General features: G+C 41.1%; 1 protein-coding gene across 3 annotated transcripts in view; it reads right to left on the reverse strand.

Annotated features, from left to right (window-relative positions):
• Window positions 1-25,897, reverse strand: part of GPLD1 (glycosylphosphatidylinositol specific phospholipase D1) — a 489,207-nt gene that overhangs the window by 283,373 nt on the left and 179,937 nt on the right. The window lies entirely within an intron of this gene.

The raw sequence follows: 25,897 nt of genomic DNA on the forward strand, positions 1-25,897 counted from the left end.
CAGTGAGGCACAAGAACAAAACTAGTTCTCTCAGATTTAGGCAGAATTCAAGCAGCTGGTTTTTCAGCCTTGGCCTCTGGAGGAGTTGGGTCCCCATTGGAATAGCACATGGACTTGGAGCATTTTTCAAAAACTGGTAAATAACCAACAATTGAAATTTTAATTCCCACCCTCACCATGCATTTGTATTGATTTGATGTTTAGTCATGAAAGCTTGAGTGTCATAGCTTGCCTGTTGGGTTCTAGCCATCGCACATGAGGGAAACAGCTTTTTGGAACAAAGATGTGGAAGGTGGCCACGAGCGCGCCGATCCATCCCAAGCAGCAACACCTGAAGAACGAGCACGCTACTTACGAACAAAGAAAAGGCTGTGCTTTCTGTGCCATGGTAGCCCTTACAATCTTTGCACCTCCTAAAGAAAAGAGTTACATAGCATACAGGGGAATTCCTGTTACAGGAGCAGATGCTTTAGAAAATGATGCACGCTCTGGGTGTCCTTAGTAAACAGAAATATCTTAAATCGCTTTCAAATAGAGATCCAATAAAGGACTATATGCCCTGGTAGAATAACATTTTCTGGGTACAACAGTGTGCTTTAAACAGTTTTCTGCAGTACTTCAAGTGGCAGAAAGCTGTGGTTTGGATGGCTCAAGGACACAGTCCTGAATGAAAGCCACAAACAGGCAGCAGTACTTTAACAGTTTCATAAACACTGATGTCCTCTGCAGGAGGGTGAGCCAAACCAGCCTCCTCTGAATGCCTGCAGCCTTTCTGCTACCTCTCCTCCTCTCTGTGCATTCAATTGGGAAAAAAGAAAAAAAAAAAAAAAAAAAGGAAAAGGAAAAGAACAGCAAAGGCAGAGTTAAAAGAGATCCCTTGAAACTGCATTCTACCTATTTTATCAACGTGTGTATACATGTCAAAACAGAGAGACCTCCAACAAAGTACTAACTAGCTGTGCTGCCACAGAGCCATTCCTAGCTCAGAGCTGCCATGGATATTGGTCAATACTGAGCCCCTACTGTCAAAACAGTAACAACAGTCATCATCTTCTATCATGCCTCTCTAGGCATTTGGCAAACGTTTGCCAGATAGATGGGGTTTTTTTCAAACTCCTTTGTGAGTCAACTTGGGTGCTATATACCAGACGATGGAATGTAATTTCATTTGGAAAGGTTATCTGCTCTCTTAATTTCTATTCTGAAAGCAGATCATGTTTCCGTCTACTTTCAACCAGACATTTCATTGTTGGTTCCCTGCCCCCCTCCCCTTTGTTTTTTGTTTTTTTAAATAATGGCTTAGTGTTGCCAAGGTTACCAATAATTTTTCCTTTGGTACATCTGAATATATATATCAGGCATATTGTGCAAGAAACACTGCTTATTTTGATGAGGAATAGGTATCTGTGGATGCCATACTAGAGGTAGAAACCCATTCAGTCATGACTCATCTGTTCTCTTGTCCAAAGTTTCTAAGGTTAAGAAATTTTTTTAAAGCACACAGAATTATTGCAACTTCTACTGTTCAATTTTTATATGTACTCATGTAAAAATTGTTACCACTTATGCAGAGGTATAATTGTCGCTGCCCTCTTATGGGCATAGAAGTCAAAGCTATTACTCTAAACAGATTAATGTGAATTCTATACTTTATAGTATTTCAATAGCTCAGCCACCAGTTTTAATTAACAGCAGACAGAGGTCATCTATGTGCGTGTAGAATGTGTTCTTTGCCTGCTATTTATTTGCAGTCTAGAAACAGTATGCGGCAAGTAAAGCTAGGCCAGTCAAGAAAACTGTAGCACTTATTAATGACTTGGTATTAAAAAGAGAGATAACATTATCCAGAAGTGAATGACATGCACTGATTAAAAGACTGAAGTTAATTTGCCCTACCCCAGATTTCATTTTACTTTTCTGGGAACTTTATAGTTCTTTCTGTAGAACAAAAAAGAAAAAAAAGAAAGAAGAAAAAAGAAAAAAAAAGCAGCACCAGATGCAGATGGTATGTATATTGGATTTGAATATATGTATATATAGGGTAAGACTTCCTAAAAATTGCTGGCAGTGATACAGTGACTCCAGTAGTTCTCCATCTTTTCAGTCAGCCATGAAGACCAATGATACCCAATGACAGATATGTAATCACCTGTTAAGTGCCATCAATCATGATGCATTCCTAGTTGATTTGTCCTTGTTTGCAGGTTTTACTCCCTAAGAAAAGGTTAAATTGGCTGATTTTTTGCAGCCTTCCTAAGAGGAGCTGCCTTCCAGTAACAGAGCATTTTAATCTTGTCAAGCATTGTATTCAGCACCCATATGACTCCAATAAAGCCTTACACACACTTGGTTCACGCTTCAGTGTTGTCAGCATGGAGGTAACACCCCTGCCTCTCCCCTCCGACTCAGCAGGATCAGTTGGGCAATTCAATCACCACTGAACCGAGTTCTGCCTTGGTGAATTCCCAATAGCAAGCAGAAGGCCAAGCTACTACGCCTGCAGTCGTTCAAGTTAAGACCAAAGATTATTTGAGATCAGCAGTGGAAGGAGGCGGTCGCCAGGCTGCACCTACCCCCAGCCAGCAGCGCGTGCCCCGTGCATCCAGCTGCAACCGGGGCAATGACGAAGAGCTGACAGCTCGCGAGCAAACCACAGATCATCATCTCAGTTCAGATGCTCACCGTGAGCATTTTGGTTTTGGAAAGTATTCAAGCATATGAATAACGTTTAAGTGCTTTTTTAACCCAGGGCCCCATTGCAAGAGTTACTCGGTGAATAATTGCCAAGGGGAGTGTTGAGCCCAGGAGATGAGAGCTTTTGCCCTTCACAGAACATTTTGAGTTGGGAGAGTTTAAAAGAGCTTCTGGAGAGAAAACAGTGCTGAAAGAACAAACCACAAATAGAAGCAGAAGGATCTGATAACAACACTAACTAGCTAATATTATGCAGAATATTAGCTGGTTTTTAGATTAATCTTCAGTTTTATTCCAACACTTGGAGTAAGGTCTGTTGAAAAGGGACTATAGTGGATTCAGTTTCTTATGTCATATCAGGTACCCACTAACTCCAGGCTAGCAGTAGAGGTGCAAGCTAAGGGTCAGGCACTTGAAGTTTTCAGGTTTTAGCTAATAACATCACAAACTTCTCCACCAACTCACTAGCTATCCTAAAGCTGTTTAGAAACTGATTTTTCATTGTTAAAATTAAGGTAATTATCCCACTTTTACATTAGCCTAATGTTATCACTTAATCAGCCAGAGAAAAATGGCTGCAGCAAGAGAACATATCTTTATAAGAAATCACACTTATAAAAGACAGAACATTAGGGAAAATTTAGTAATGCTTTTTTGTCCAGCAGTTAAATGAATAGCTGTTAGACACCGGATGTAGAAATTAAGTAAAATACTATGCCACTCTAGACCATTTACTAAGTCTCCATTAGAAGAGGATATAAGCCAACAGTATTTTATCTTCTCAGAATTATTTCTTTTTGTGGCTGATGAAGGGAAGAAAAAGAAATCTCAGAAGAGTCTTTCATTTTAGAGTAGAAAATCTGCAAAACTAAGAGGATCACAAGAAGTCACACTACATGCAAGGAAAGAGGAAAAAATTCTCATGTCTCCCTTCAAAGACATGGTTACGGTCACTGATAGCCCCCCCAAGCTCGGCACAGAGCAGGCTGCCTTGCAACCATCCTCGTTTGGCCCAGTGAGCAAGTACCAAACAAGTGAAGAAACCGTGTCGGACCCACCTGCCAAAGCCTTGTGTCACGCAGCGCTCGGTGCCAGTGAGGGTCCCCCAGCCCACGCGGACAGAAGCATCAGGCATGGATTGGACCTAGAGAAAAAAAAAACACCTTCCCTAGGTGACCTGGGAGACCACTTTTAAATCACCTCATTTATATAACAACAAATGTGTTGTTTACAAGAAGTCCAAGATTTGTTTTTCCACTTCTGTGTTAGACATAAGCAGCTTCACACAAGCATAAAAAATAGGATGAAAGGATCAAAAACATTCAGTCTCGGCGCTGCAATTCAGTAAGAGTAACGGGACCACATAGAGAGGCGAAGATTAAGAAAAAGGCAAACCAGGGATATCTTTTACTGGCCATCAGTACAATAGCTAAACAGATTAAAGGCTTCTGTATTCCATTATGAGATGGAAACCGTAATGAATCACTGGACGAGTTAGCTAGACTTTTAGCGTAGGGTTGACTTTCTTAATAATCTAAACACCAAAAGCTCAGGTCAGACTGAGCATTAGCAACTCATAAGAACTCAGCCTACAATCAGAAGAAACTTCTGAGAAAGGAGAAATTAATGCAGACCATAGGAAAGCTTTAAAATAATTTTAAAATAATTCATACGACAGAACAGTACACAGATTGATTTATGTAAGCAAATATTAGGGAATTAAGAAATCCACTGATGAAAGGTAGATGGCAGCAAGTATTTAATTAACGAATGTGGGAAAATATTGTGTAGTGCTAGAAAAACTGACATTAAAGTCACTTAATTGAGGTTTAAAGCCCTCGCTCGTAACAAACACATCCTAGAAGGATCTTTCTAGGAGGGGCTCACAACAGACCCAGAGATTGTGGGCACAGATGTCCTGACATAGGTTCAAGAGCTAAAAGCTATCGGTGAACCTGCCAGAATTAGAAATTATGAGTGTAGGTTGCACACACACACAAACACAAATATATAATTTGTTTTTAAAACTGTGAGGAGAAAATCCTGGTGCTCCAGCCAAAAGGAAGGACTCACCAGCCCCTAGCACTGCTGGGTCCACAGTCTTTGTAGCTCAAGGAGGTACGGCGAAAGAGTTCACTAGAGCTGCTCGGTGACACCAAGGTTGTTCTGATACAGTTCTCGTACAGCATGAGAAAGTCTCTTTAGAGGCAGCAATAGCATTCATACAACAAGATGGCAGACCTCCCACTTTGAGCTGAAAACAGGGGAAAAACCAGTTCTACTTAAAGTAAGTACTCTACAAGTTCATTCTGAGCGTCTGCTAAAACTACAGGGGAGAAGGAAAACACAAAAACAAGTTTCAAATCTGAACCGTATGCAGAGGGTTGGGATGGAGTTGTGAAGAACATCAACATGCAAACAGTTTTCTTGTTTCTCAGAAACACTTGCTTCTACACAGGACTCCTCATCACTATTCAAGATCTCAAGCTTGCCAACTGCCAGGAGGAGCTGATCCCCTTCTGTCTCCTTGGGCAGGAAAGAAGAGGTTTCCCTAGCCTGCCCCATCACTAAGCACCTCTCTCACTTCTCCAGGTGTGGAATGCATGTCCTCTGACTCACCTAGGCATGCTTCTCTCACATTCAGCTTTCCAGCCAAGAAATCATTTCCTGAAAATTGTTCCTCCCTTTCCTCTCCAGAAAATAAATCCAACTTGTTTCAACCAGCTCTACACAGCAATAATATAATGTCGTCTCCATAATTGTAATAATACAAGTTCACACATCACCCACCATCCCACTCTCACTTTTGGCTTCAAAAAGCTTTTCGGGTCTTTCCCTGGCCAGGGAAAGGTACATACAAACCAGATAGCCACCTTGCAGATCTGCTTGGTACAGGTCCACTGGTACCATCTGTAGGTTTGCGTGGCTCCTTTCGGACCCAAGGGAGCTGTTCCCCTTCTCACTCGATTGTCACATTCACAATTCCACTTGCTTGAGCAAGTCTGGTATTTGAAGAGGCTGGGAGTAACTAACTACTCTCCTTCCCTTAGTAGTGAGTTAATGCAAGCCCAGATAATTGGTAGGTCTCTGTAACTGCATTTGGTGCTCAATTCCCAAATTAAAGTTTGAGAGAACTATAAAGTCAGTAGCTTATTGTCCAGAAAGTTGCAAAACATCCAAGAGCCAAGACGTGTTTTGTAGTTCACTTGTACCCCCATCTCTGAATTCATATCACTTAGACAACTAATGGTCATTTATAAGAGTATTATTGGAAAACATATACCTCAGATTTTCACCCTTACATCCATCTAGCCACTGGAGTGCCTTCTGCAGATTATTTTGACTACAGCATAGATGCAAATCCTTTCCCATCTATAGGCATCTGCAAAGGCCATGGCATCTGTACTGACAGAGTTTTGCCTTCAGCACTTCCAGTGTCATTGCTCATAGTTCAGTGCTATTACTCTAAACCTGGAGTTGATCTAAAAGGACTGGAAGCATTTCAGCACCCCGCCACAGACTGCTCTCTGGACCTACACAAGCCTCTAGCACGATTGCAGGCTGCTATGCATCCTCTGAAGCCACACCCAGACAATCTTCCTTCATCTCCTGTGAACTAACTTGGTATAAAAGATTAATGGAATCCATAACCACAGACAGAAAATTGTATAACAGGTAAAGGTACCGATGTACAACACAAGGTATTTTTCTCTCTGAACAATACTAGCTACTTGAATTGCCCTTTCTACAGGGAAATGTCTTTTTTCAGGGTATCTTGTCCAATCTCTACTCAAATCCATACTGACACAATAGAGCACAGCTTAACAGATAATGAATTTTAGAAGAGTTCACAGAACAGAAGGATCAAGGTAAGAGCAACAAGGAGGAGGATGAGTGCCAGCAGCTGAACCAGAGGAGAGGATCCCCTTTTCCCTCACTTTTTTTTTTTTAAAGTAAACTAGTATTACCATGAACAAAGCCAATTCTGCATTATTAAAGCAAGCAGTTCCTTAACTTTTACCCCTGTTAACCCAATTCTGATGCTGCACAAACCAAAAGAACCAGTGGCAGAAATCACGATGCTCCTCAATCACACCAAAGCTTGCCCTGAAGTCTTAGGAGACTTGATGAAGGGCCTTTGGCTCCTCTGCAAAGAGTCCCTGGAAGGAGACGTCGCTCACAGCTTTGTCTCAGAGCAATAAGTTTTCTTCACAATTAAGAGGTACAGGAAGATATTGACCAAAATATTAGCTGTTGGGGCATATACTCATTAAAAAAAAATCTTGAAGAAGGATATTTAGAAGTTAGAATGATATCAAGGTCTGACAACTATTCTTAGCTCTGAATGAGGGGAAGATCTTTTACTAATGTTCTATCTTAATAATGTTTCTTTTTTAAATGTAGATGTTCACACAGCGAGTAGGATTCTTCAGAGTCTGTCTTCAGGATTACAGCATGATAACCAAAGTTCATGAGGAAAAATCAGTTTACCATATATGGGGGTGATTACACTCAAGGACTCTCAGATGTATGGGGTAATTCCTCATTGTTCCCATTATACCTATACACACATACATATGCATAAAGTGTAATTGCCTCCTATGAAAGGAATCAAAATGTAAGAAGGTAGTTAAATCATCCTTCAGATGTTTTGAATCTATATTCCTCCCTCTAGAGAAAAGTATAAAGCTCATTAATGGCCACTATTAGTAGAGGAGTTGCTGCATGGCCAATTGAATCTGACGCTGTTGAAAAGCTTGTGTGGAATAATTGCAATTCTCAAGTCGGCCACCAACTGATTATATTAAGAGAACAGATTAGAAAAGTGTCTTCATATGACCATCTCAGTTGCTCAACAAATGAGAGAGTTTTGTCCATTCCAGGTTTCATTCCTTTCACATAACTGATCTGCTTCAGCAGACAGTAGAACATTTAATGATAAGTTAGAAATGACCCATCACTTCCTCCTCACCACCTCTGGCTGTGATGCCCTTACTGTGTTCCAACACTATTTCCCCTCCCTACGTTGCTTTTGTCCTCTCCCATTAGTTGTAAAATACTGATTTAGTTGTCCTCCTTGTGGTGATATTAAAAAAAAACTGTAAGTTTTTGTATGATTGTCAAAGCTATGTAGATAACAATTTTAAGCGTTTCATCTGTTGTTTTTCTTTTTCTTGGATAGAGGAGCTGGGGCATAAAGCACCTATTTGGCACTCAGAAAACTACACTTCTATTCCCTGTCCTGGCTGAGGCTAGATCTCAAATCACATTTGTGTCTCAGTTTTCCCAACCTGTAAAATAAATTCATGATATCAGCCTGTTATAATGTATGTAGACACTACTGAAACTTCTACAAATTAGGGAGTACAACATGCATTTATAGTAATATTTTCATTTTCAGTCCATAAACTTAAATACAAGCATTTATGTCCATTCTTTTGAAAAAAAAATGCATGTGAAAAATTCTACCAAATCACCCTGCAAGTCAAAATTCCCAATTTATATTCAAGTATCAAACTGCCTTTGACTTTTAAGGAATGATAAATGGAAGTAGAGATGTTACCTTTCTAGAGAGAACTTCAGGTCAGTTACTGGAAGTGGCTGAAAGCAAGCACATGTACATGGTAAATAGAACAAAGGAGACCAGGAGGTTGCAGAACAATGTGAGTATACACAGTGTAGCAAAATGCTCTTTGTGGCCTTATTTCATTAGTCTATCATTAACACTGAGAAATTATATATGCCAAACTGGGTATTTTCTGTGATTTATTACACATCATTCAATAAAAAATTAATTATGCTGCCAGTCCAAAATACTCCCCTGAAGCATCTTACGCATCAAGGATGCATTTGACAATCTTGAGACAGAAATGTCCTTTCACAAATACATTGTTGTCTACTTAAGTGACTAGTAGGATTGGAAAAGGCATTGAGCAAGGAGGAAGAAGGAAGAAGGGTGAATTGAGGAACACTGGGAAGAGTTATCATTGCATACTCATAAGACAAGCATTGCAGAAAAATATACAATAAAATTATATAGAACAGATTACTCCTATGTGAAGTTGTAGTTCAGAGGTACGAAATTTCTGAAGAAAGATTTTGAGACTATTTAAGCAAAAATAAAATCTCTTCTATATAATTTTAAGACCAAAAAAGAGACTACTGAAACTGTTAGTTCCTGGAGAAAAATATCACTGTTGCCTATGCTGAATTTCCAAACAAAAACCTCTAGTTTGGGGAATTGGGGGGAAAAAAACAACCCAAAACCAAGACAAACAAAACAATCCAAGAAACAACTCAACATCCCTAAGGCCTTATCTGAAATTTTTCCTTTTGCTAGCGTCCTTCTGGCTCAGTCCCAGTCTAATGCTCAGTCCAATTATTTGAGGTTGAGCCCCGAAGAAAATGCAGTTCTCATGATAAGAGAACATTTGGTAATACATCACCCTGAAAGTGATGTATTAAATCAATTACAAGATCATACCTAAGTGTTGTTTGGATATGAAAATCAAAATAACAGATTAGTAGAAGGATGGAGGAAGGCATGTGGAAGAGAAAAGAGGAGATAAGGAAAAAAAGTCAAACAACTTCAGTGAACATTGCTTGGTTTCTAGCTGGACCAGGGAGCAGCAGCAGCAGAGTATTTTTGAGATATGGTCTCAGTCTGTTTCATCCCTACACCTGGCCTGCTGTCCACTAGCTTCTGCCTTCATTGAGAAATAACTTCAGCTAAATTTGACCTCCTGCTTGAAAAGTAATGTCTGTGCATCCAGCCTTGCTTCCCGATACCACCCTGCTATTTGCCTTACAAAAGAAGTTCTGTAGCAGTCACAAAAGCTACAGTTGCCATGGCGTATTTTTCCACCTTCGATGCCTTTATTTGAACTGCATCCAAAGCCTTAGACAGATAGAAGAGCTTTCAGCCACAGGAATAAGAGAAGATCCATCATCTTCTCTAATCTATTCTCATTAATTCTCATTAATTCCCTAAATTAATCATGTCTCGTTTTCACTACTTCTCTCGCTTCATACCTCTAGCATGGCAGCAGTCAGCTATCTTGCAAGTGTTTGGGAATATTTGCAGCCATCAGACTGAAGGCAGTCCAGAACAGCAGCAGCGAAAGTGGTGCAACACTTGATCATTTAGAACCTGACAGATTGAGGGTGGTAGTTGAGGTCAGAGCAGTAAAGAAACAATTTTTCAAGATGTTGGGAGGAGGCTGCTGATCCTCTTCCAATAATAATGGCTTTGCTGTAATTTAACACAGAAAAGGAATGATGATTTATACATTGAGCCCTTGGAATAAGTGTGGCTTTTGCCCTGCTTGACAATTAATCAAATGCTAAAAAGCACCTTGACAGAGCTGCCTGCCCTCACAGGGCAGAACCTTCATTAATACAAGAGGCATCAACATTTGTGCAACAGCATTCAAAACCACGTGCAGTAAGTAACCCAAGGGGAGAGGTGGTTACTCTGCTACCAAGCCAAATGGAAGGCTCCTGAATGAAAAGAAGAATGATGAAATAAGCTGAAAAAACCCCAAAGTCTTCCCATTATGTTAAATGACACCCTCATAAAATCTGGAAGGCCAGCTGGAATGCAGCTTCACAGGCAGCCTCTCCACCTCCATCGGGAAATGCTGCTTGCAGTTCTTCAGTTGTTTCTCTCATGTCAAATCATTTGCATCCAGCAGAATATTAGTAATGTAGTCTCGAATATTACAATTGAGATTATTACAACCCTCACAGAGACTGAGGACTTTCTTTAGTGGTACGCATTTCTTAAAAGGAAACATTTCACTTCCCTTGTTGGATGGCTTTCAACTACCCTAGTATCTTCCTACCTCCAAAATCCTGCAGCCTTTACAAGTCTTTTCGCTGTAACTTCATAATTCTCCCTTCTGTTCCTGCCTTGGTATTTCTCCTCCTTCCTTCCAAACCAGCAGTCATTACACACTGTCAGAGCCACCACCTTCTGTACATCAGCACAAGGCACACAGTTAAAAGTTCAGAGTATGTCAAGGATGGGTCCTTGGGGTGGAGGGAAGCTCATGATCACAGAAAATGGATCATGGGAAAATTAAGATCAGAAGATACATCAGGAGGTCTCTAGGCAATTTAGATCTGCTATATCGTCCTTCCGTGACTCACTATAGAGGAACCTGGCTCCATCCTCTTGATAAGCTCCTCAGACTTATTGACAGGCTGCTATTAGGTCCTCAAGAAGTTTTCTCTTTTCCAGGCTGCACAGGGCCCAGTCCTTCAGCCTCTCCTCACAGGTCATGTACTCCAGACCCTGACCATCTTAACGGCCCTCCGCTAATCTTGCTCCCGTTCATCATCACCTTTCTTATATTTGAGGTGGAGCAGGAAAACAGGACTCTAGTTGGGCTAACAACTGCTGAGTAGAGAGGGATAATCACTTCCCTTGATCTACGGGCGATGCTTCCTCCTGGTGCCACTGCCTGGCTCAGTCTCAGGTGACTCCAATGCTTCCTCAGATGGGGCTCTCTGCCTTTCATCAGCTACAAGGGCACTGAAGCAGATCTGCAGGTGGAGAAGCCACAACTCTCTTGGTACCAGAAGTACCAAGCTTCCAGCCTTCTCCATCATGGGAGTCTCTATTTACCCCAAAACCAGTTTCTGGTTGCCTCTCCTCAGTGTAATTGGGAGTTCAGGCTCCCATCTCTGCAGGTTCTCTGAAGAGCCTCGCAACTGCTTTTTCATCTTTCCTGATGGCACATATCAGCCGACCTCCTTCAGACTGACCTCAATGTGGCAACACATCTCCTCAACCAGTACACACCTCCTGCAGGCAAGGACACCATCTTCCCCTGTCCTAGCCTCAGCAAGAGACCCTGAGCATCTCTGGATCCCCAGCCCCGTAGGGCTGCGTCCTTCCTCAGGGTACGTGCCTCTGCTGAGGGGGAGCGTTCCAGCAAATTCTGGAGACCGTGCCCTGTGATACTCCACCTCCATAGGTGCCGAGTCCCGTCTTGTCAAGCAGAACCGAAACCACCAGCTTTGGTCAAGCCCCATGGCTGTGCTCCTTGAGACCCACCTAAATCATAAATGGAGACCAGCACAGGCAGCTGCTTCTCCAGCTTCACCACACATACACGTGGCAGGTCCCTTCTTGCCAACCTAGAAGCCTCCCTAAACTCCTCCCAGCCACACTGCATTTAACTCATGCATGCTGCCGTCACAGAAAAATACCTACAAGAAATTTCTACAGTTTCTAGATAACGACAGCAAATACAACGGCCAGCCTTTCCCCCTGCACGCTAAAGCCCTAAGCTTCTTTGTCGCTAACACTTTGCTTTCCTGTGTTGTTTTCCAAGTTTTTAGAACAAATAACCATTAGATACGTGGTGGGTCCCTAATAATAGCTCGCCCATGGATTTCTTCAATTTCCCAAGCAACTGCAAAGACCAGTTTTGTTTAAAAAGAGACAGCGCCAACCTTTACCTCTGAACAAGCAGGCATCTGCCTGGGACTACACCTGGCTGGAAGAGACTCGCATGAGCTGGTGGAGGTAGGCTGCTGCCCAAACCACCGTTTTCCCACTTTGTATCTGCACAGCTCTTTGCTCAATTTAGTGCAAATGGAGCTGGATGGACCAGCAGCTACAGCAGAAAAAAGCTTCCACAACCAGAAGAAATACCTCCCTCAACTCCCTGGCTCCTTCCTGACACCTGAAAACCTTTCCTTTCCAGTGCTCTCTCCCACTTTGCAAAATTGATTAAGGGTATGAAAATTATGGCAAAATTGAAGTCCAATAAGCCATGACCTGTTGGGGAAAGAAATTTAGATAATTGGAAAGGAGACATTTTTCATTTTCCCAATAGAAACACAGCTCTTGCTTCCAGTCCTGGAACAACATGAGAGCTAAAAATTACTTTCAGCTTTTAGGCAGAATTTCAGACTTTCCAGATGATTTTTTTTTCCTGTTTCTTTGAATACTCCATACTGTCAAAGGATGTTTAACTTGTCTAACAGACACAAAGTAATGCTCTCAAAGAGCTGAAAACTGACTTTTTGTTTCAAAATCTCCACCTTGGAGAATAGTAAAGCAGAGAGCAGTAAAGTAAAACATCCTATGACTGGCCAACTTTTTTTCCCCCCTCATTAATTTTTTTTTTGTTACATTAAAGTTCTATATCATATTGAACTAACAAACTTGCCCATGCTTTTAAAAAAAAAAAAAAAAAAAAAAAAAAAAAGAAGAAGAAGAAGAAGAAAAAGTTCATTGCATAAAAGCTTCCAAAGGGACTTAAGTTCTGTTCACAGAATGTAAAGTCTCCACCCAGCAGTGAGACACTGAGCTGGGCACTGAAGATGAGAAAAAAGTTGAAAGCTTCTCTGAAATCTCCATAGCTCTGAAGAGGCACCCTAACTGAAAGCGTTCAAGTCTTTAGAAGTATCTGCTAAACCTGCTCCACTTAGCAATAGTAACTGCAGATAGAGAGGCACAGAAAAAAACCACACTGACAAACTGGAGCAAGTTCAGCAGAAGGCAACCAGGGCGGTCAGGGGCTGGAGCACTTGCCCTGTGAGGAGAGGCTGAGGGACCAGGACTTGTTCAACCTGAGAGAGAGAGATGGCTTCAAGAGGACCTTACAATAGACTATCGATACCTCTAAGGAGCTTATCAAGAAGATGGAGCCAGGCTCTTCTGTTGTGAGTTGTGGGAGGACAAGAGACAGAAGATACAAATTGATTTGAGAGAGATTCAGACTGGATATAAGAAGAAACCTTTTCCCCATAAAGATAGCGAAGGAGTAGGACAGGCTGCCCAGAGAGGCTGAGCAGTCTCCATCCTTGGAGGTTTTCATGACCCAACTGGATGAAGCCAGATCTGACCCTGAAGGGAGCTCTTAGAGCTGCAGGCTGGATTAGACCCCCAGCAGTCCCTTCCGGCCTGAACAGGTCTGTTGTTCTATGAATGACTGGCATGCGAGTTGGGACAATTAACTTGGCATAGTCTTTGTATCCAATGAGTATTCACCTACCCCTTATTCAAAGGAACAGACGGAACTAGACAATCGCACTCCTGGCACTTGCTTGGGAAGAAGGAAACCTGGGTTCAAATCCTACCTCTGAAAGAAACAAAGAAAGATTTCAGTCTTAGCCTTTCCATTAAAAATGAAGACTCAACAATTCTTAAGTTTGCTTTAAAGTTACTCACTTCTAGTTAAATTAATTGTTTCATTTTAACTAAAGCAGGCATCTGTGGCTTAGCAAAGGACATGTCAAAACGTTTGACATGATTTTAAATTTTTCATTTTTCAAAACCACTGATCCAAAGCTAACAGATCATTCATACAACTCCAGATATTTTTTCCTAGCATTCTTGGTCTTACTCTGATTTTTAATATTTCTGTAGTAATTTTTGTCATATTTGGCCAATTTACATAATCTGTAGCCATACTTTCCCAAAAGTCCACATGAAGGGAAAGGTCTGTTCCTTCCACCCTGAATAGCAGTTGCTGTAGAGAAAGAAGAGGTGAATACTAGAAAGAGGAGATCATAACTGAAGATACATTGAGAAACATTATCTTGAGTTTGTATTAACTAAACCTTTATGTGCCTAGACTCTCCATATATGCTATTCCATGCTATTAGTGAAAACATTCAAAAGGTGCAAATACAGGAAACAAGATTAGAAAGTTATCAAGCACCCACAAAATTTCATTTTCTAATATTCAACAATTGAATGCACTTCTTAGGCATGATTTCCATTAAATAAATATTTAAGATAAAATATACACGTGCTTTTCAAGTAGGAGATGCACTGAAATGTCTCTGAGAAAAGCAGATTGTTTCCCACTATTGTTACCGGACTTCAAGTATATCTGTTCTCCTATAATTAATGACTCTATTGACATCACATTTAATTGGTATTCTTATTTTGCCAATGGCCTACTAAAGACTTACCATATTAATTAGTAGTAATGAGACAGTTCTAACCACCCACTGTCATTAATTTCTTAAATATGTACAATAAGATGCACACTAATTGTGACAGGTAATTGGTACCTGCCCACATTCTGCCTCTTTTAAAATTGCTCTGAAGTAGATCTAAGAGTTAATCATAATAAAACTGTACTTTTTACACTGGTGAAGTACAGCCTTTTTAAGCAATACATTTCTGAATTTAAGCTGAAACTTGTTCCTTTATGAGAAGCCAGAATTTGCCTGCAGACTTCCTAATTTATAGATCTAGTTATCCAGCCGGAAAGGCTAGAGGATTTTATCCAGTTACACATCTTGCTGAAACCCACCTAAGACTTCAGACAAAAAAAACGTCTTGGGTTTAAATGAGTTTGGGGTTGAAATATCCTACCAGGTATGAGAGGCAGCCCCATGCTGAATAGGTCAGAGAAGAAACGCCTACAGCATTGGTGATAAAGGCATTTACCAAAGATGGGAGTTCAAACCCCTTGGCCCGAAAGATAAAGACAACAGAATTGAACCTGAGCGTTCCCACCATAGAAAACTCTTCCCCACATCTGCTCAGGGCCAGGCAGAAAGGGTCTCGCTCTCATTCGCCTCTGTTGGAGCTCCTTCCCTTGTCATTAGTTGGTTGTGCATGGGTAAAAGGAAGAATAAACTCAGAACGGGACATACCTTCCAAACGGGAGTTACAACTCTTGCTCTTGTTTTTTCTTTGTATAAATATTGATTTATTCATATGTTTAACTTATATTGTAAATATTTTAAAAATAGCGACAGCTCTCCACACCTCTCAGATTGTCATGGAAGTTCTCCATTGATAACCAGCAGGGGTGAGTCAGCGTGGCAGGGACTGCAGTCTGTTACAGACGCTCGCTGTGACCCGATGATTCCTCAGGGAACCACGAGGGAAATTCATCTGATAGACGCAGGCTCCATCCCACATTGCCACAGCCAACGCAGCCTTGTAAAAGCAGGCAGCTGAATGTAGTGACGGAGATGCAGAAGGAAAAGGGCATCCTCTGTGTTCATCCACAGCCAGTCAGAAGTCATATAATATTTGAAGGGCTGTAAACTCTGTAGTGGGAAGGGGTTGGAGGGGGGAAAAGGAGAAAAGAAAGGGACCTTATGCATAATTAGCCTCTGCCAGTAATCAGATACAGCTTTCTGTATATCCTCAGTCTATTTCCCTTCACAATCAACTCATTTTTTAATGTAAACAGTTCTGTGCTCCATTTATTTTTGGACAGTGGGAGACAGGAACAAGGTGACACACAGCAAGAGAAAACCCGATGCAAAAGCCACTTTTTTCAGTCTGCGCAAGAGGAAAAGTGGGTTTTATGTGTAAGATTTATTGCATCTCTAAGCACCTTGCTGTCCTCCCAAAGCATCTTTGCAAGGAAGAGAGATATGGGCCCTTCAAGTGAAACATCCAGACAAGTCCTTCTACAACGTAAGTCCCTACATCACTTAAGGGTCATGAAAAATGAGTTAAAAGCTGCTGGGCAAACCGAGAAAAGGATTTCCATCTTCATTAGATCTGCCAGTTAAGGAAGGTTCATAGTTGCAGCATACACTCTTGTTCCTGACTGCCATCTTCAGCAACTCCATTCACATGATGTACAATACGTAAGTAAAGTTCAAGCATGTATGAATAAAGATAATATCAAGCCCTAAGCTAGAAATAAACATGTATATAACACTTTTCTAGATGATTTCTTAGTTTCCCAGTCTTAGATAGGCCTGTATTGGGGGGGGAGGTGGGGGTGGAAAAGCAGCATGTCTAAGATAATGCTTTGAAAACACAGCTTATTTATTCTGACCCACAAGATGTTAGTCTCTAATGAGTCATACTTTCGTGTTCATACCTATAGTATTTGTAGGTGTTTGTCAGCCCAACAAAGACATTTTTAAAAAGCTAACAATGCGTAGGAAACTGGTTTTATTTGTTTGTTTGTTTTGTGCCAGTAGGGTCCAAACAGCCTGGATAAAAGCAAGTTGAAGATTTTGCCCACTCCTCTTCCAAAATACACAAGGCAGTCTCAGTGCCAAAGGACCATGACCATTTTCACACATTATCTTGGAGATTTGTTACTGTTTATAGTACAAACACTTAGTTACTTACACTCAGGCACACCATGGTCCTGCTGCAAAGGCTAAGAAAGGGAGTAGCTATGAACTTCAGTAGCATCTCCACTGATCCCCATCCAAAGGCTAGCAGGTAAATCTCTCACAGCCGAATTATAAAAATGTCACAGGCACTTCCAGTAACTGTTGCATCACAGTGGTATCTTTTGTCTTCAATCCCGGCCATCAGATAAGAAAATCTTTTTTCTTTTTTTTTAAGGGAACAGATGCAGATGCACAAAGACCCAAATTCAGACATCCCAGCCTCTGCCTAACACCTTGCACTTAATTAATCCTGTGAATCTGGAGTCTCCGCAGACCAAGTGCTCAGAGTAGAAAAGGCCATTAAGGTTGTGGGACCACGAAGGAGGTCTCAGACATCACAGTAAGGATATACAGGTATCTCTTTCTTCCCCCCCTCTTGCCTTCATTAAACTTGTTTACCTACAGCGGACTTGACCTTAGGGACCCTGCTTCTGCACATACTTGCCTCCACAATGCCTCCTCCACCCTGGAAGTAGCCTATTCTTCTCCCAGGGCCATTGCCCGAGTGAAGAAGCAGAAGAAGGAAAAAGAACAAGCCTCAGGATTGTTTCTGCCCGTCAGGACTGGCGTGGAGAGCTGGAGTCATGGCTCTTGTCACACTAGACCAGGGTGGGTATGAGGAATACTGCTGTCAGGGGTAGCTGCCTCTATAGGACCAACAGCCTTTCTCCCCCACACTTTAACTCCTTCTTTGCCTCTATGAGATGACCTAGGAAGATACTGATATCAGTTGTTTGAGCAGCATTGGCTGTCTTTTACAGGGAAAGACACAGGGACCTTAGGTCCCATAGGCAGTGGGACCACAACCTCTCATAAGGCTGCGCTGCTCCTAAATGCTGCAATTTCTCTCCTTAGTGCATCTTGTCTCCCGTTATGGCTGTTGTAGACAGACAGATTCTCTAGCCCTCTAAGTTACTGACCTTCAACTGTCTTCTTTGGCTCAGTCTTCTCCGTTGCTGAGGGGTCTTCATGAAACGAGAGGAAGTTCATGGATCATCTACCAGCATTTTCACTTCCATGTCTTTGCCAAAGCAGGCCAGCAAGGCCTTAGGGAACTGTATTCTTTAAACAAAATATCTTGATATTCTTGATTTGTCAACATAAATAAATATATTGATTATCTTTAAGGTTATTTTCAATAATGGTGAATGTCAATTAATTAATTCTCAATTGAGACCAGGGTTTTCACAAACTAGCTCCTTCAGTAAAAGAATCCACAGTGTTGCATTGCAGCAAATCTCCTTCTTGGCATTGTAGGCTCATGTTTCCATACATTGGTGCCACAAGAATTTTTTTTTAAATACTGGGAGTTTCAAAATATAAACTTGATTGATAGAGCTGACTTCAAATAAAGCACAGTCAGAAAGTACCTACCTCCAATTTCTCTGCATAGTTTTAGCTTCAAGATTGCAGCTCAGAACCTCAGTGGCCAAGGCACAGCAAAGAAGCCTCTCAGAAGACGACTGTAGGTTGACATCTTGACTCAAATGTTAATGAATGTCGCATTAACAGCAGATTCCAAAGTCTGATTCAGGAAAGGAGTTTAATAATTCCTTTTTTATTACTCAGCATAATGCAAAATACATGCAGGTTTGCAGCTGCACACAAAGATAATGATGAACGTCAAGCCAGTATACTGTAATGAAATGGACGGCTATTCAGGACTCTTCAGTGTGCTTATTAACACCATCTTATCTGAAGCAAAGAATTCTAACATTCTCTGTATGTCAGAAGTGACTAAATATCACTGCATTATCATTCTCAAAGTCCTCCCAGTACGTATACAATACACCAAGATCTGTTCAACAAACATGATGATTTTTTCCCCCCAACTATTATAATGGCTTTCAACTGAAAAACAAACCTCATGTATAGCTATGACACAATGGCTAAAAAAAACGAAAGCTCAACCTCTGAAGACTCTGTCTATATCCCTACAATCCAAATAAGCCAGAAGGACAAAGAAAGTAAGATCAGACTAAGCTGAGGTACAGAGTGTGCAATAAGAAGTCCCACTGTAGTGCCTTAAACAGCACACTTGGATACATTTTAAAACTGTGCTTTTGATTTAAACCCAGTAAGCACTGTTTATGTTTTAAGGACAGATAATAAACTTCTGAAGAGAACCCTCATAAGTAAAACATAACACGTTCCTCTTGGATAAGTGGTATTCTCATCAACCTGCTGAGATTTCTAACACTGTACAAAACTAATAGAAAGCTCCTTTGAATTTTAGCATAAAGTGATAGAAAACTCGGGAAACCTAATGCGGTCGTAACTATTGCATTATCCTGGGCTACACCCAAACCAGATTTAGAAGTGGACACTTCTAATTTTGAACTCAGCACGCAACTTTGGCCAATGGAGAATTCTCACCAGTTGATGCCTTTTACAGGCTTCAGTAAGTCTCCATTTCATTCCACGCTGCTAAAACACCACATACCTACTAATACAAGTTGCTATATATGGTTTTCACAACTGCATGTGCAGGCATGGAGCCTATCAACCTGTGGCCAAGAATTTCCAGAGAAGCAAAAAGATTTTGAGTGCTTGCAGACTGAGAGTCTTCAGCTTGAAGGGTTTTGAAGAAGCAGAGTTTTCAGAAAGCACCAAGCACCTGCCCTTGGCAACTCAGGCCAGACTTTATTCTCAAAAATTCTGGGCCTTTCCTAGAAGCGCGTGTGCACATGCATACTCCTACATAGTCATATATGCATTTGCATAATAAACATTTATAAACTCATAAGTATTTTTCCAGGAATAAATTGCTATTCTCAAAGTTTTAATGGAGAGAGATGTCACTTCTTACGATATAGTGTCAAGTTTCATAATAATATAGCAGGTGCTTGTTATCAGCAGTTTATCATGCATATATGTATATCCCTCCATGTATATAGTTTATTTTCCTGGAACAGTCAAACTCTGTTATTTTCCCTGAAGACAAAAAGAAGGGATTAACAAAGCAGTCAGAATAAACCCCAGTCTCACAGCCTCAGCTGTCCAGCAAAACCCATGGGGTGTCAGTTATGCTGTGAGACCAGGCTGGTTTGGTTTTGTACACAGCTCCAACCCCAGACCCGAAACAGGTAAAATGTAGCCCAAGGCTGACATCTCCTTGCAACTTCAAAGCTGAAATTTCAGGTGCCAAGAGCGTAACAACTGACCACCGGCACTTTTTTGTGAGTGTTAAAGCAAACAGTTTGGCAGCTACTACAGACCCTTGAAACCCCAGCTCTGGAGATGAAGGCAGAAGTTACTGTTTCCACTCTTACTTTATTTCTAACTCTCTTCATTTTCTGCTAGACTCATACTTTACCAGTGTCCTACTTTTGGCTGGGATAGAGTTAATTTTCTTTCTAGTAGCTGGTATAGTGTTATGTTCTGGATATTGGATTTAGTGCGAGAATAACGTTGATAACACACTGATGGTTTTGGCTGTTGCTCAGTAGTGTTTAGACAAAGTCAAGGATTTTTCAGCTTCTCATGCCCAGCCAGCGAGAAGGCTGGAGGGGCACAAGAAGCTGGGAGAGGACACAGCCAGGACAGCTGACCCCAACTGGCCAAAGGAATATTCCATACCATGTGATGTCATGTCCAGTATATAAATTGAGGGAAAAGCTGGCCAGGGACTGCTGCTCGGGAACTGATGGGGCATCAGTCAGCGAGTGGTGAGCAATTGCTTTGTGCATCACTTGTTTTGTATATTCCAATTCTTTTACTATCATTATTATTACCACCATTATTATTATTTTCTTCCTTTTCTGTCCTTTTAAACTGTCTTTTTCTCAACCCATGACTTCTACTTTTTTTTCCTGATTCTCCTTCCAATCCCACTGCAGGGGAGGGGAGGGGAGGGAGCAAGCAGCTGTGTGGTGCTTAGTTGCTGGCTGGGATTAAACCACAACAGTCCTTTTTGGTGCCCAGCCAGTCAAAACCAGCACTACCAGGTACCTTGTTCTCTCACTCCCCTAGCCTTTATGTAATTAATGCAGTGCAACACAGGAGGAATAACAGTGAGGAAAGAGAGGTGCTGATGACAGTTACTGGGCATGCTACAGAGCTACAAACCAAGCCATCGTTGTAACACAATGACAGAGCATTATTTTATGCAAAAAGTACTCAGAAAAAAATAACACAATATTTCAGTTTAGATGCTGAGAAACTTGAGAGTTTTTAAGGCTCCTATTTAAAAAGAATTTCAAACCATTTCTGGACCAGTTCTGTGAAGACCTCTTCTTTAAAATCTAGTTGTTCTTAGACACCCTAAAAGGACCTTAGCAAAGAGCTTGTGAGCAAAACACATATATGCAGTAGTGACTAAAAGGGCAGTGGATTATTAACTGATGAGTCAAGTAAGAAGAGTCTGAAAGGGCTTAGAGGGTAGTCTCCTATAGCAAAAACATACTGCAAATGTATAGCAAGGAGCCCATCCTTTGAACCTGCGGCCTGACAGTGAGAAGCTGAAATTCAAGGTGATGACCACTGATTCCAAAACCATATTGCTGCCTCAGCACAAATTACTTTGAAGGCAGTTTATTCAGTTCTGGCAGATTATGAACTGTACTAGTTCAGCTAATCATTCCAGCATTAAAATTAATTCACCATAGATGAATAGCCTCTCTAAAGCATCAGCCTCCCGACTGCCTTTACCAGAAGTGGATGGTTAGCTTGATCCCTCTGCAGAGATCCAAGGTGCCCTCATAAGGGGTTTCTCCTGATCCTCGAATTCAGTCATTAGCCAAACCCATCCCGCATCCTTCCAGCTGCAGAAGGAAGGGCTCCATAATAACATCTAGTCACCAGATGGCACTAGTACAGAAACTAAGAGGCATGGACAACCACGTTACTCCCAATGGAGTAGAGATAAAACCATCTGACGATTTATCTGTAAACATTTATTTGAAAATCATAACTTGAAGTTAATTAATGTTCTGAAATCCTTGGTAGAGAAACTTGCAATGGCTTCTGATCTTTAAATAAATACAACAGAATCTACTGTGAATTTTGCTGTTTTCTTTTAACTATACAAAAGAGGCAACACAGTCTTTTGCTGTACCTGCAAGTACTCCAACTGAAGACAGTACCTGTGACCTGTTACGGTCAACAAGGAAACATTACATCTAGTTCTGGCATACTACTTTATAATAAAACAAAGGACATCCCCATAGTAGAGATAACTGCAAATCTGAGGAGACATTAGAACTGAGGGATGCATCCCTCCCTCTCCCCAACTCCTATATTTTAGCTGCATGATAATACACTCTGTCATGGATACTCTGTTCAATGATTCCCTCCTTTGAGACATTATCAGCTCTGAAAACAGTCAACGTAGCTCAGCTAAACTCTCTACAGCATCTTCATCCCCTTGTTCTTACAGCAGGTCAAAGGCAGGCTTACATTTCCATATAGGATTACCACCAGCTGGAGAACAGACTGCCTAAGCCAATTTGCAAACCCAAATACATTCATTCAGCATTATTTGTTGGGATTCAACCCCAGAGATGTCAATTTGGGACCCACCTATTCTAGTATATTAATTTTTCCTTCAGGGTTCAAGAGTCAAATCACCCTTCCACGGGACCCATGTAACACATGCACTTCTTTGTTAACCAAAACACGAGCTTTAAAGCTCTCCTCCCAAAGGGCCCAGATATAAATATGCATTAAAAATGCTTGTGTTATTTGGGTATAGACAGACTGAGACATTGCCAGGACACACATTAAGCTACCGACTAAAGGCGAGTGCAACATCTTGTGCCGAGCCTGGCAATCGGCTAGAAACACGTTGTTTACCCCTTGCAATTGAAGTTGTTTCTATACAATTTCTCTTCAGACTATATAGTTCAACACTTGAAAACCACACGTTCCACAAACACATAAAGGAGAAAAAATTAAAATGGCTTACTAAATATTGAGATAAAACAGCCATGATAACATACAAGAAAACTGGCGTTATGGGACTCAAGCAAGCGTGAAGCATAGCTTGCTGGAATGTAACAATTGTGTATCCCTGATCTTTTCAAGGTGGAAAATTGTGTAATTTGTGATTCTGGTGATAAAAATATATCAATGAGGTCAAGAGTTAGAAGGTTTCAGAGAAGTTAAATAGCCATCTAATCCTAAAAAGAATACATAAAAATACATTCAATAGGAAAAAAAAAAAACCACCACACAAAAAAACCCAAACAAACAAGGGTAGAAATGTTCGTATTATTCATGGCAAAAGTCAGCTTCCGAAAAAATCTAGAAAAAAAATTAGAAAAAAATTCAGATCACACTGTTATCTCATAATTGGCTGCATTTAATTCCACTAAAGCATCAGTCATTATCAGACATAACATAATCTGAACCTTTAACACAATTTCTATGTTCACACATCCCAGCCTTTCTCTAGCAGAGCTCGCAAAGCAAAAGTAGAATAATATGCAGTCATGCAGAATGAAAGCAGCAAGTGTCAGCATTTACATTAGTAAAAATCCTTAGAAGGCAACAACTGCTTAGAGACAAAAACAGCAGCTTGCCAATTGGACAGCATGCTCAAGCTGACTTCAACACATCTTATGGCTCCATATTTTAGGTCCTCAATTTTTTACAGTTCTAAATGGTTTGCACTAATTTTGAAGCTTGTAAGTACATTAAGATAGAAGTTTGCAGCTTTCTGTTTAATCTACATAATATTAAGTATACAAAAGAGCAGAAAAAGAAAGGGTCACTCAGATTATCAAAAGTTGTTGACTGAAGCAGCACAAAAAAAAAAAAAAAATAAGAAGCACAAAACACAAACACCCATCCCACCCCCAAACAAAAAAAATCACCACACAAACCCAGAAACACCCACCGTGTGAAGAGGGTTTGGATGCACACGTCCAGAAACAATTGGGTCCGCTCACACAGTACAAGAGGAGTAAAAGCACTTCTGGGTCTGACCACATTTGAAGAGAAGTCAACCTAGGGGGGGGGAAAAAAAAAATTTCTCAGAGAAACTTGGGCTTATTTTTCCTCATTTCTCAATGGATTTGGCCCACTTGAGAGGAGAAAAAAAAAACAACACCTCAGCACTTCAGAGAAATAAGCAAGAAATAACGGAGGATGGTGCAGGAAAGAGAAAATGAAAGGTGAGTCCATTTTCCTACTAGGTTTTGGTGAGGGTGGTTAACGTACTTTTGAACATTACATGGGAAAAATACTTGGCATAACTGAATTCACTTTGAGCTTGTAAGCCTCAGGAAAGTATCTAATTCCCAAATTAATTATAATGGGAAATTGACTGGTTTGTGCTTGGGTTTTTGCTTGTTTGTTTTGATACCCACTCTGGAGGGAAGGAAAGCCAGATTTTACTTTAAAGCCTAATACTCATTTCAAGTCAGTGGAAAGATGTAATCCTTGTTAACCATTTTCCTTTGTGCACTACTGAAAGATGTTTACATACGCTATGCTATTAAAGGCAACATAAGGCAATAAAATAATACTCACCCTGGATTTGAAGAAAGAAAAATGTTTTAAAAAGGGGTTTCAGCTACCTTCAGCTCTTGAATGAATCAAAACCTATTCTCAAGATTTGTCTGAGTATCACACACCCCCCCTCAGAGCTCATTAAGCCTGCCCTTTTGAAATGCTGCAGCAGCTGAAGCAAAAGGCAACACAGAGAAGATAAAATACAACCGCTCTCTGCCAGGCTCCAGGCTGCCCAGCCAGCTCCTCTGACGGCATCTGCCGCCGCACTAATGATGGAAAAGGGCGCAGATACAGGGAGATTTGGATACTGTTTGGAGGCAAAACCATTTTACCCAGGAATTTATACATATGGGCCAGATTTCAGAAGGATTTGGGGGTTGGTTTTAGTTTCTTTTTGAAAGGGTGTCAGATTTAGAAAGCTACAAGTTACCTTTGTCCTCCCTCTGAATAGAGTATCACTTTTTTGTCGATCCTCCAAGACAGGAAAACTTAGAGAAAGGCAACTGTGATGCAGAATTCCCCCCAAAACAGCTGCCAAATTTGGACTCAGCTAGAAATACTCTCATTGGTACTCTTATTTGTTCCCAGTTTGAAGCAGCTGTCGAAGAAGATGCAAGTGAAAAACGTCACTCTGCTGCTTTCCACTCTCCCTCCACAGCCCTGTGTTGGTGCCACACTACAGCACTGATGGAAAACTACATCCTTTGAATATATAGCGCTGCAAAAAGCTTGACAACATTGCCAACATCCCGGCAAACAAGCTGCTGCACAAGTACCCAGGTCTCTGAGGACAGGTACAAGCACAAAAGGCCAAAGAAAACAAGATGAGGAATTCCAGTGGCAAAGCCACGTGAACTATGTCATTTTTGCACATGCTGGACAAACATGCCATCACCAGAGATTGTCCCCTCTGGCTTCTTCCTTAGTGCTCCTGCTCCTTGACCTTCTGGCTGGGTTACATTTACCCTCTCAAACACCGCTAGTGCAAAAGACCCCCAAACCCTGCAAGAGTCAGTCTTCAAAGCCGCCATCCTTATCGCTGGGTTTATCGATGTACTGATGGAGACCTGCCCGGCCCCCACACCCTGAGGGTCTCTAGGAGACCCTATAACCTCTTTTGAAGTTTTGCAGAAAGAACACTGTCTACTTATAAATATGACATTGGGAGCAGTATGGCAAGCAACAACAGGTAGGTCTTTGCAAGTCACTGCAGTAACATTTCACTATAAGTGATCTTTGACTTTTCAGCACCAACTTACTCATCTGTACCATGAGCACAAACCAGCAAGTTTACATCAGTGCAAAAGTATTAAGGGTCAACTTCTCCCTACAATGAAATCAGTTTAAGAGGACCAGTTCTGGGATCTTTTTCCACCTTCCTGGGTGGTCAGTGATGCAGAGTGAAAGAACCAGCTCCTTTGGCAGCACAACCTTCTTCATGGTAGACAGCAGTACTTTGGATGATTTAAGAGAGGGAAAGCAAATGTCCCACAAGGTGGGAGTCCATTTTCCAGAGCTCCATTTCATGTTTCTATCTTGAGACATACCTAGCAGTGGAAATCAGCAGACAGAATGTTTTCAGCGAGCATCCCAGGAACAATTGTTTTGCTACATTTCATGG

Source organism: Accipiter gentilis, chromosome 20 (assembly GCF_929443795.1).
Source record: "Accipiter gentilis chromosome 20, bAccGen1.1, whole genome shotgun sequence".
Taxonomy (NCBI): Eukaryota; Metazoa; Chordata; class Aves; order Accipitriformes; family Accipitridae; genus Astur; species Astur gentilis.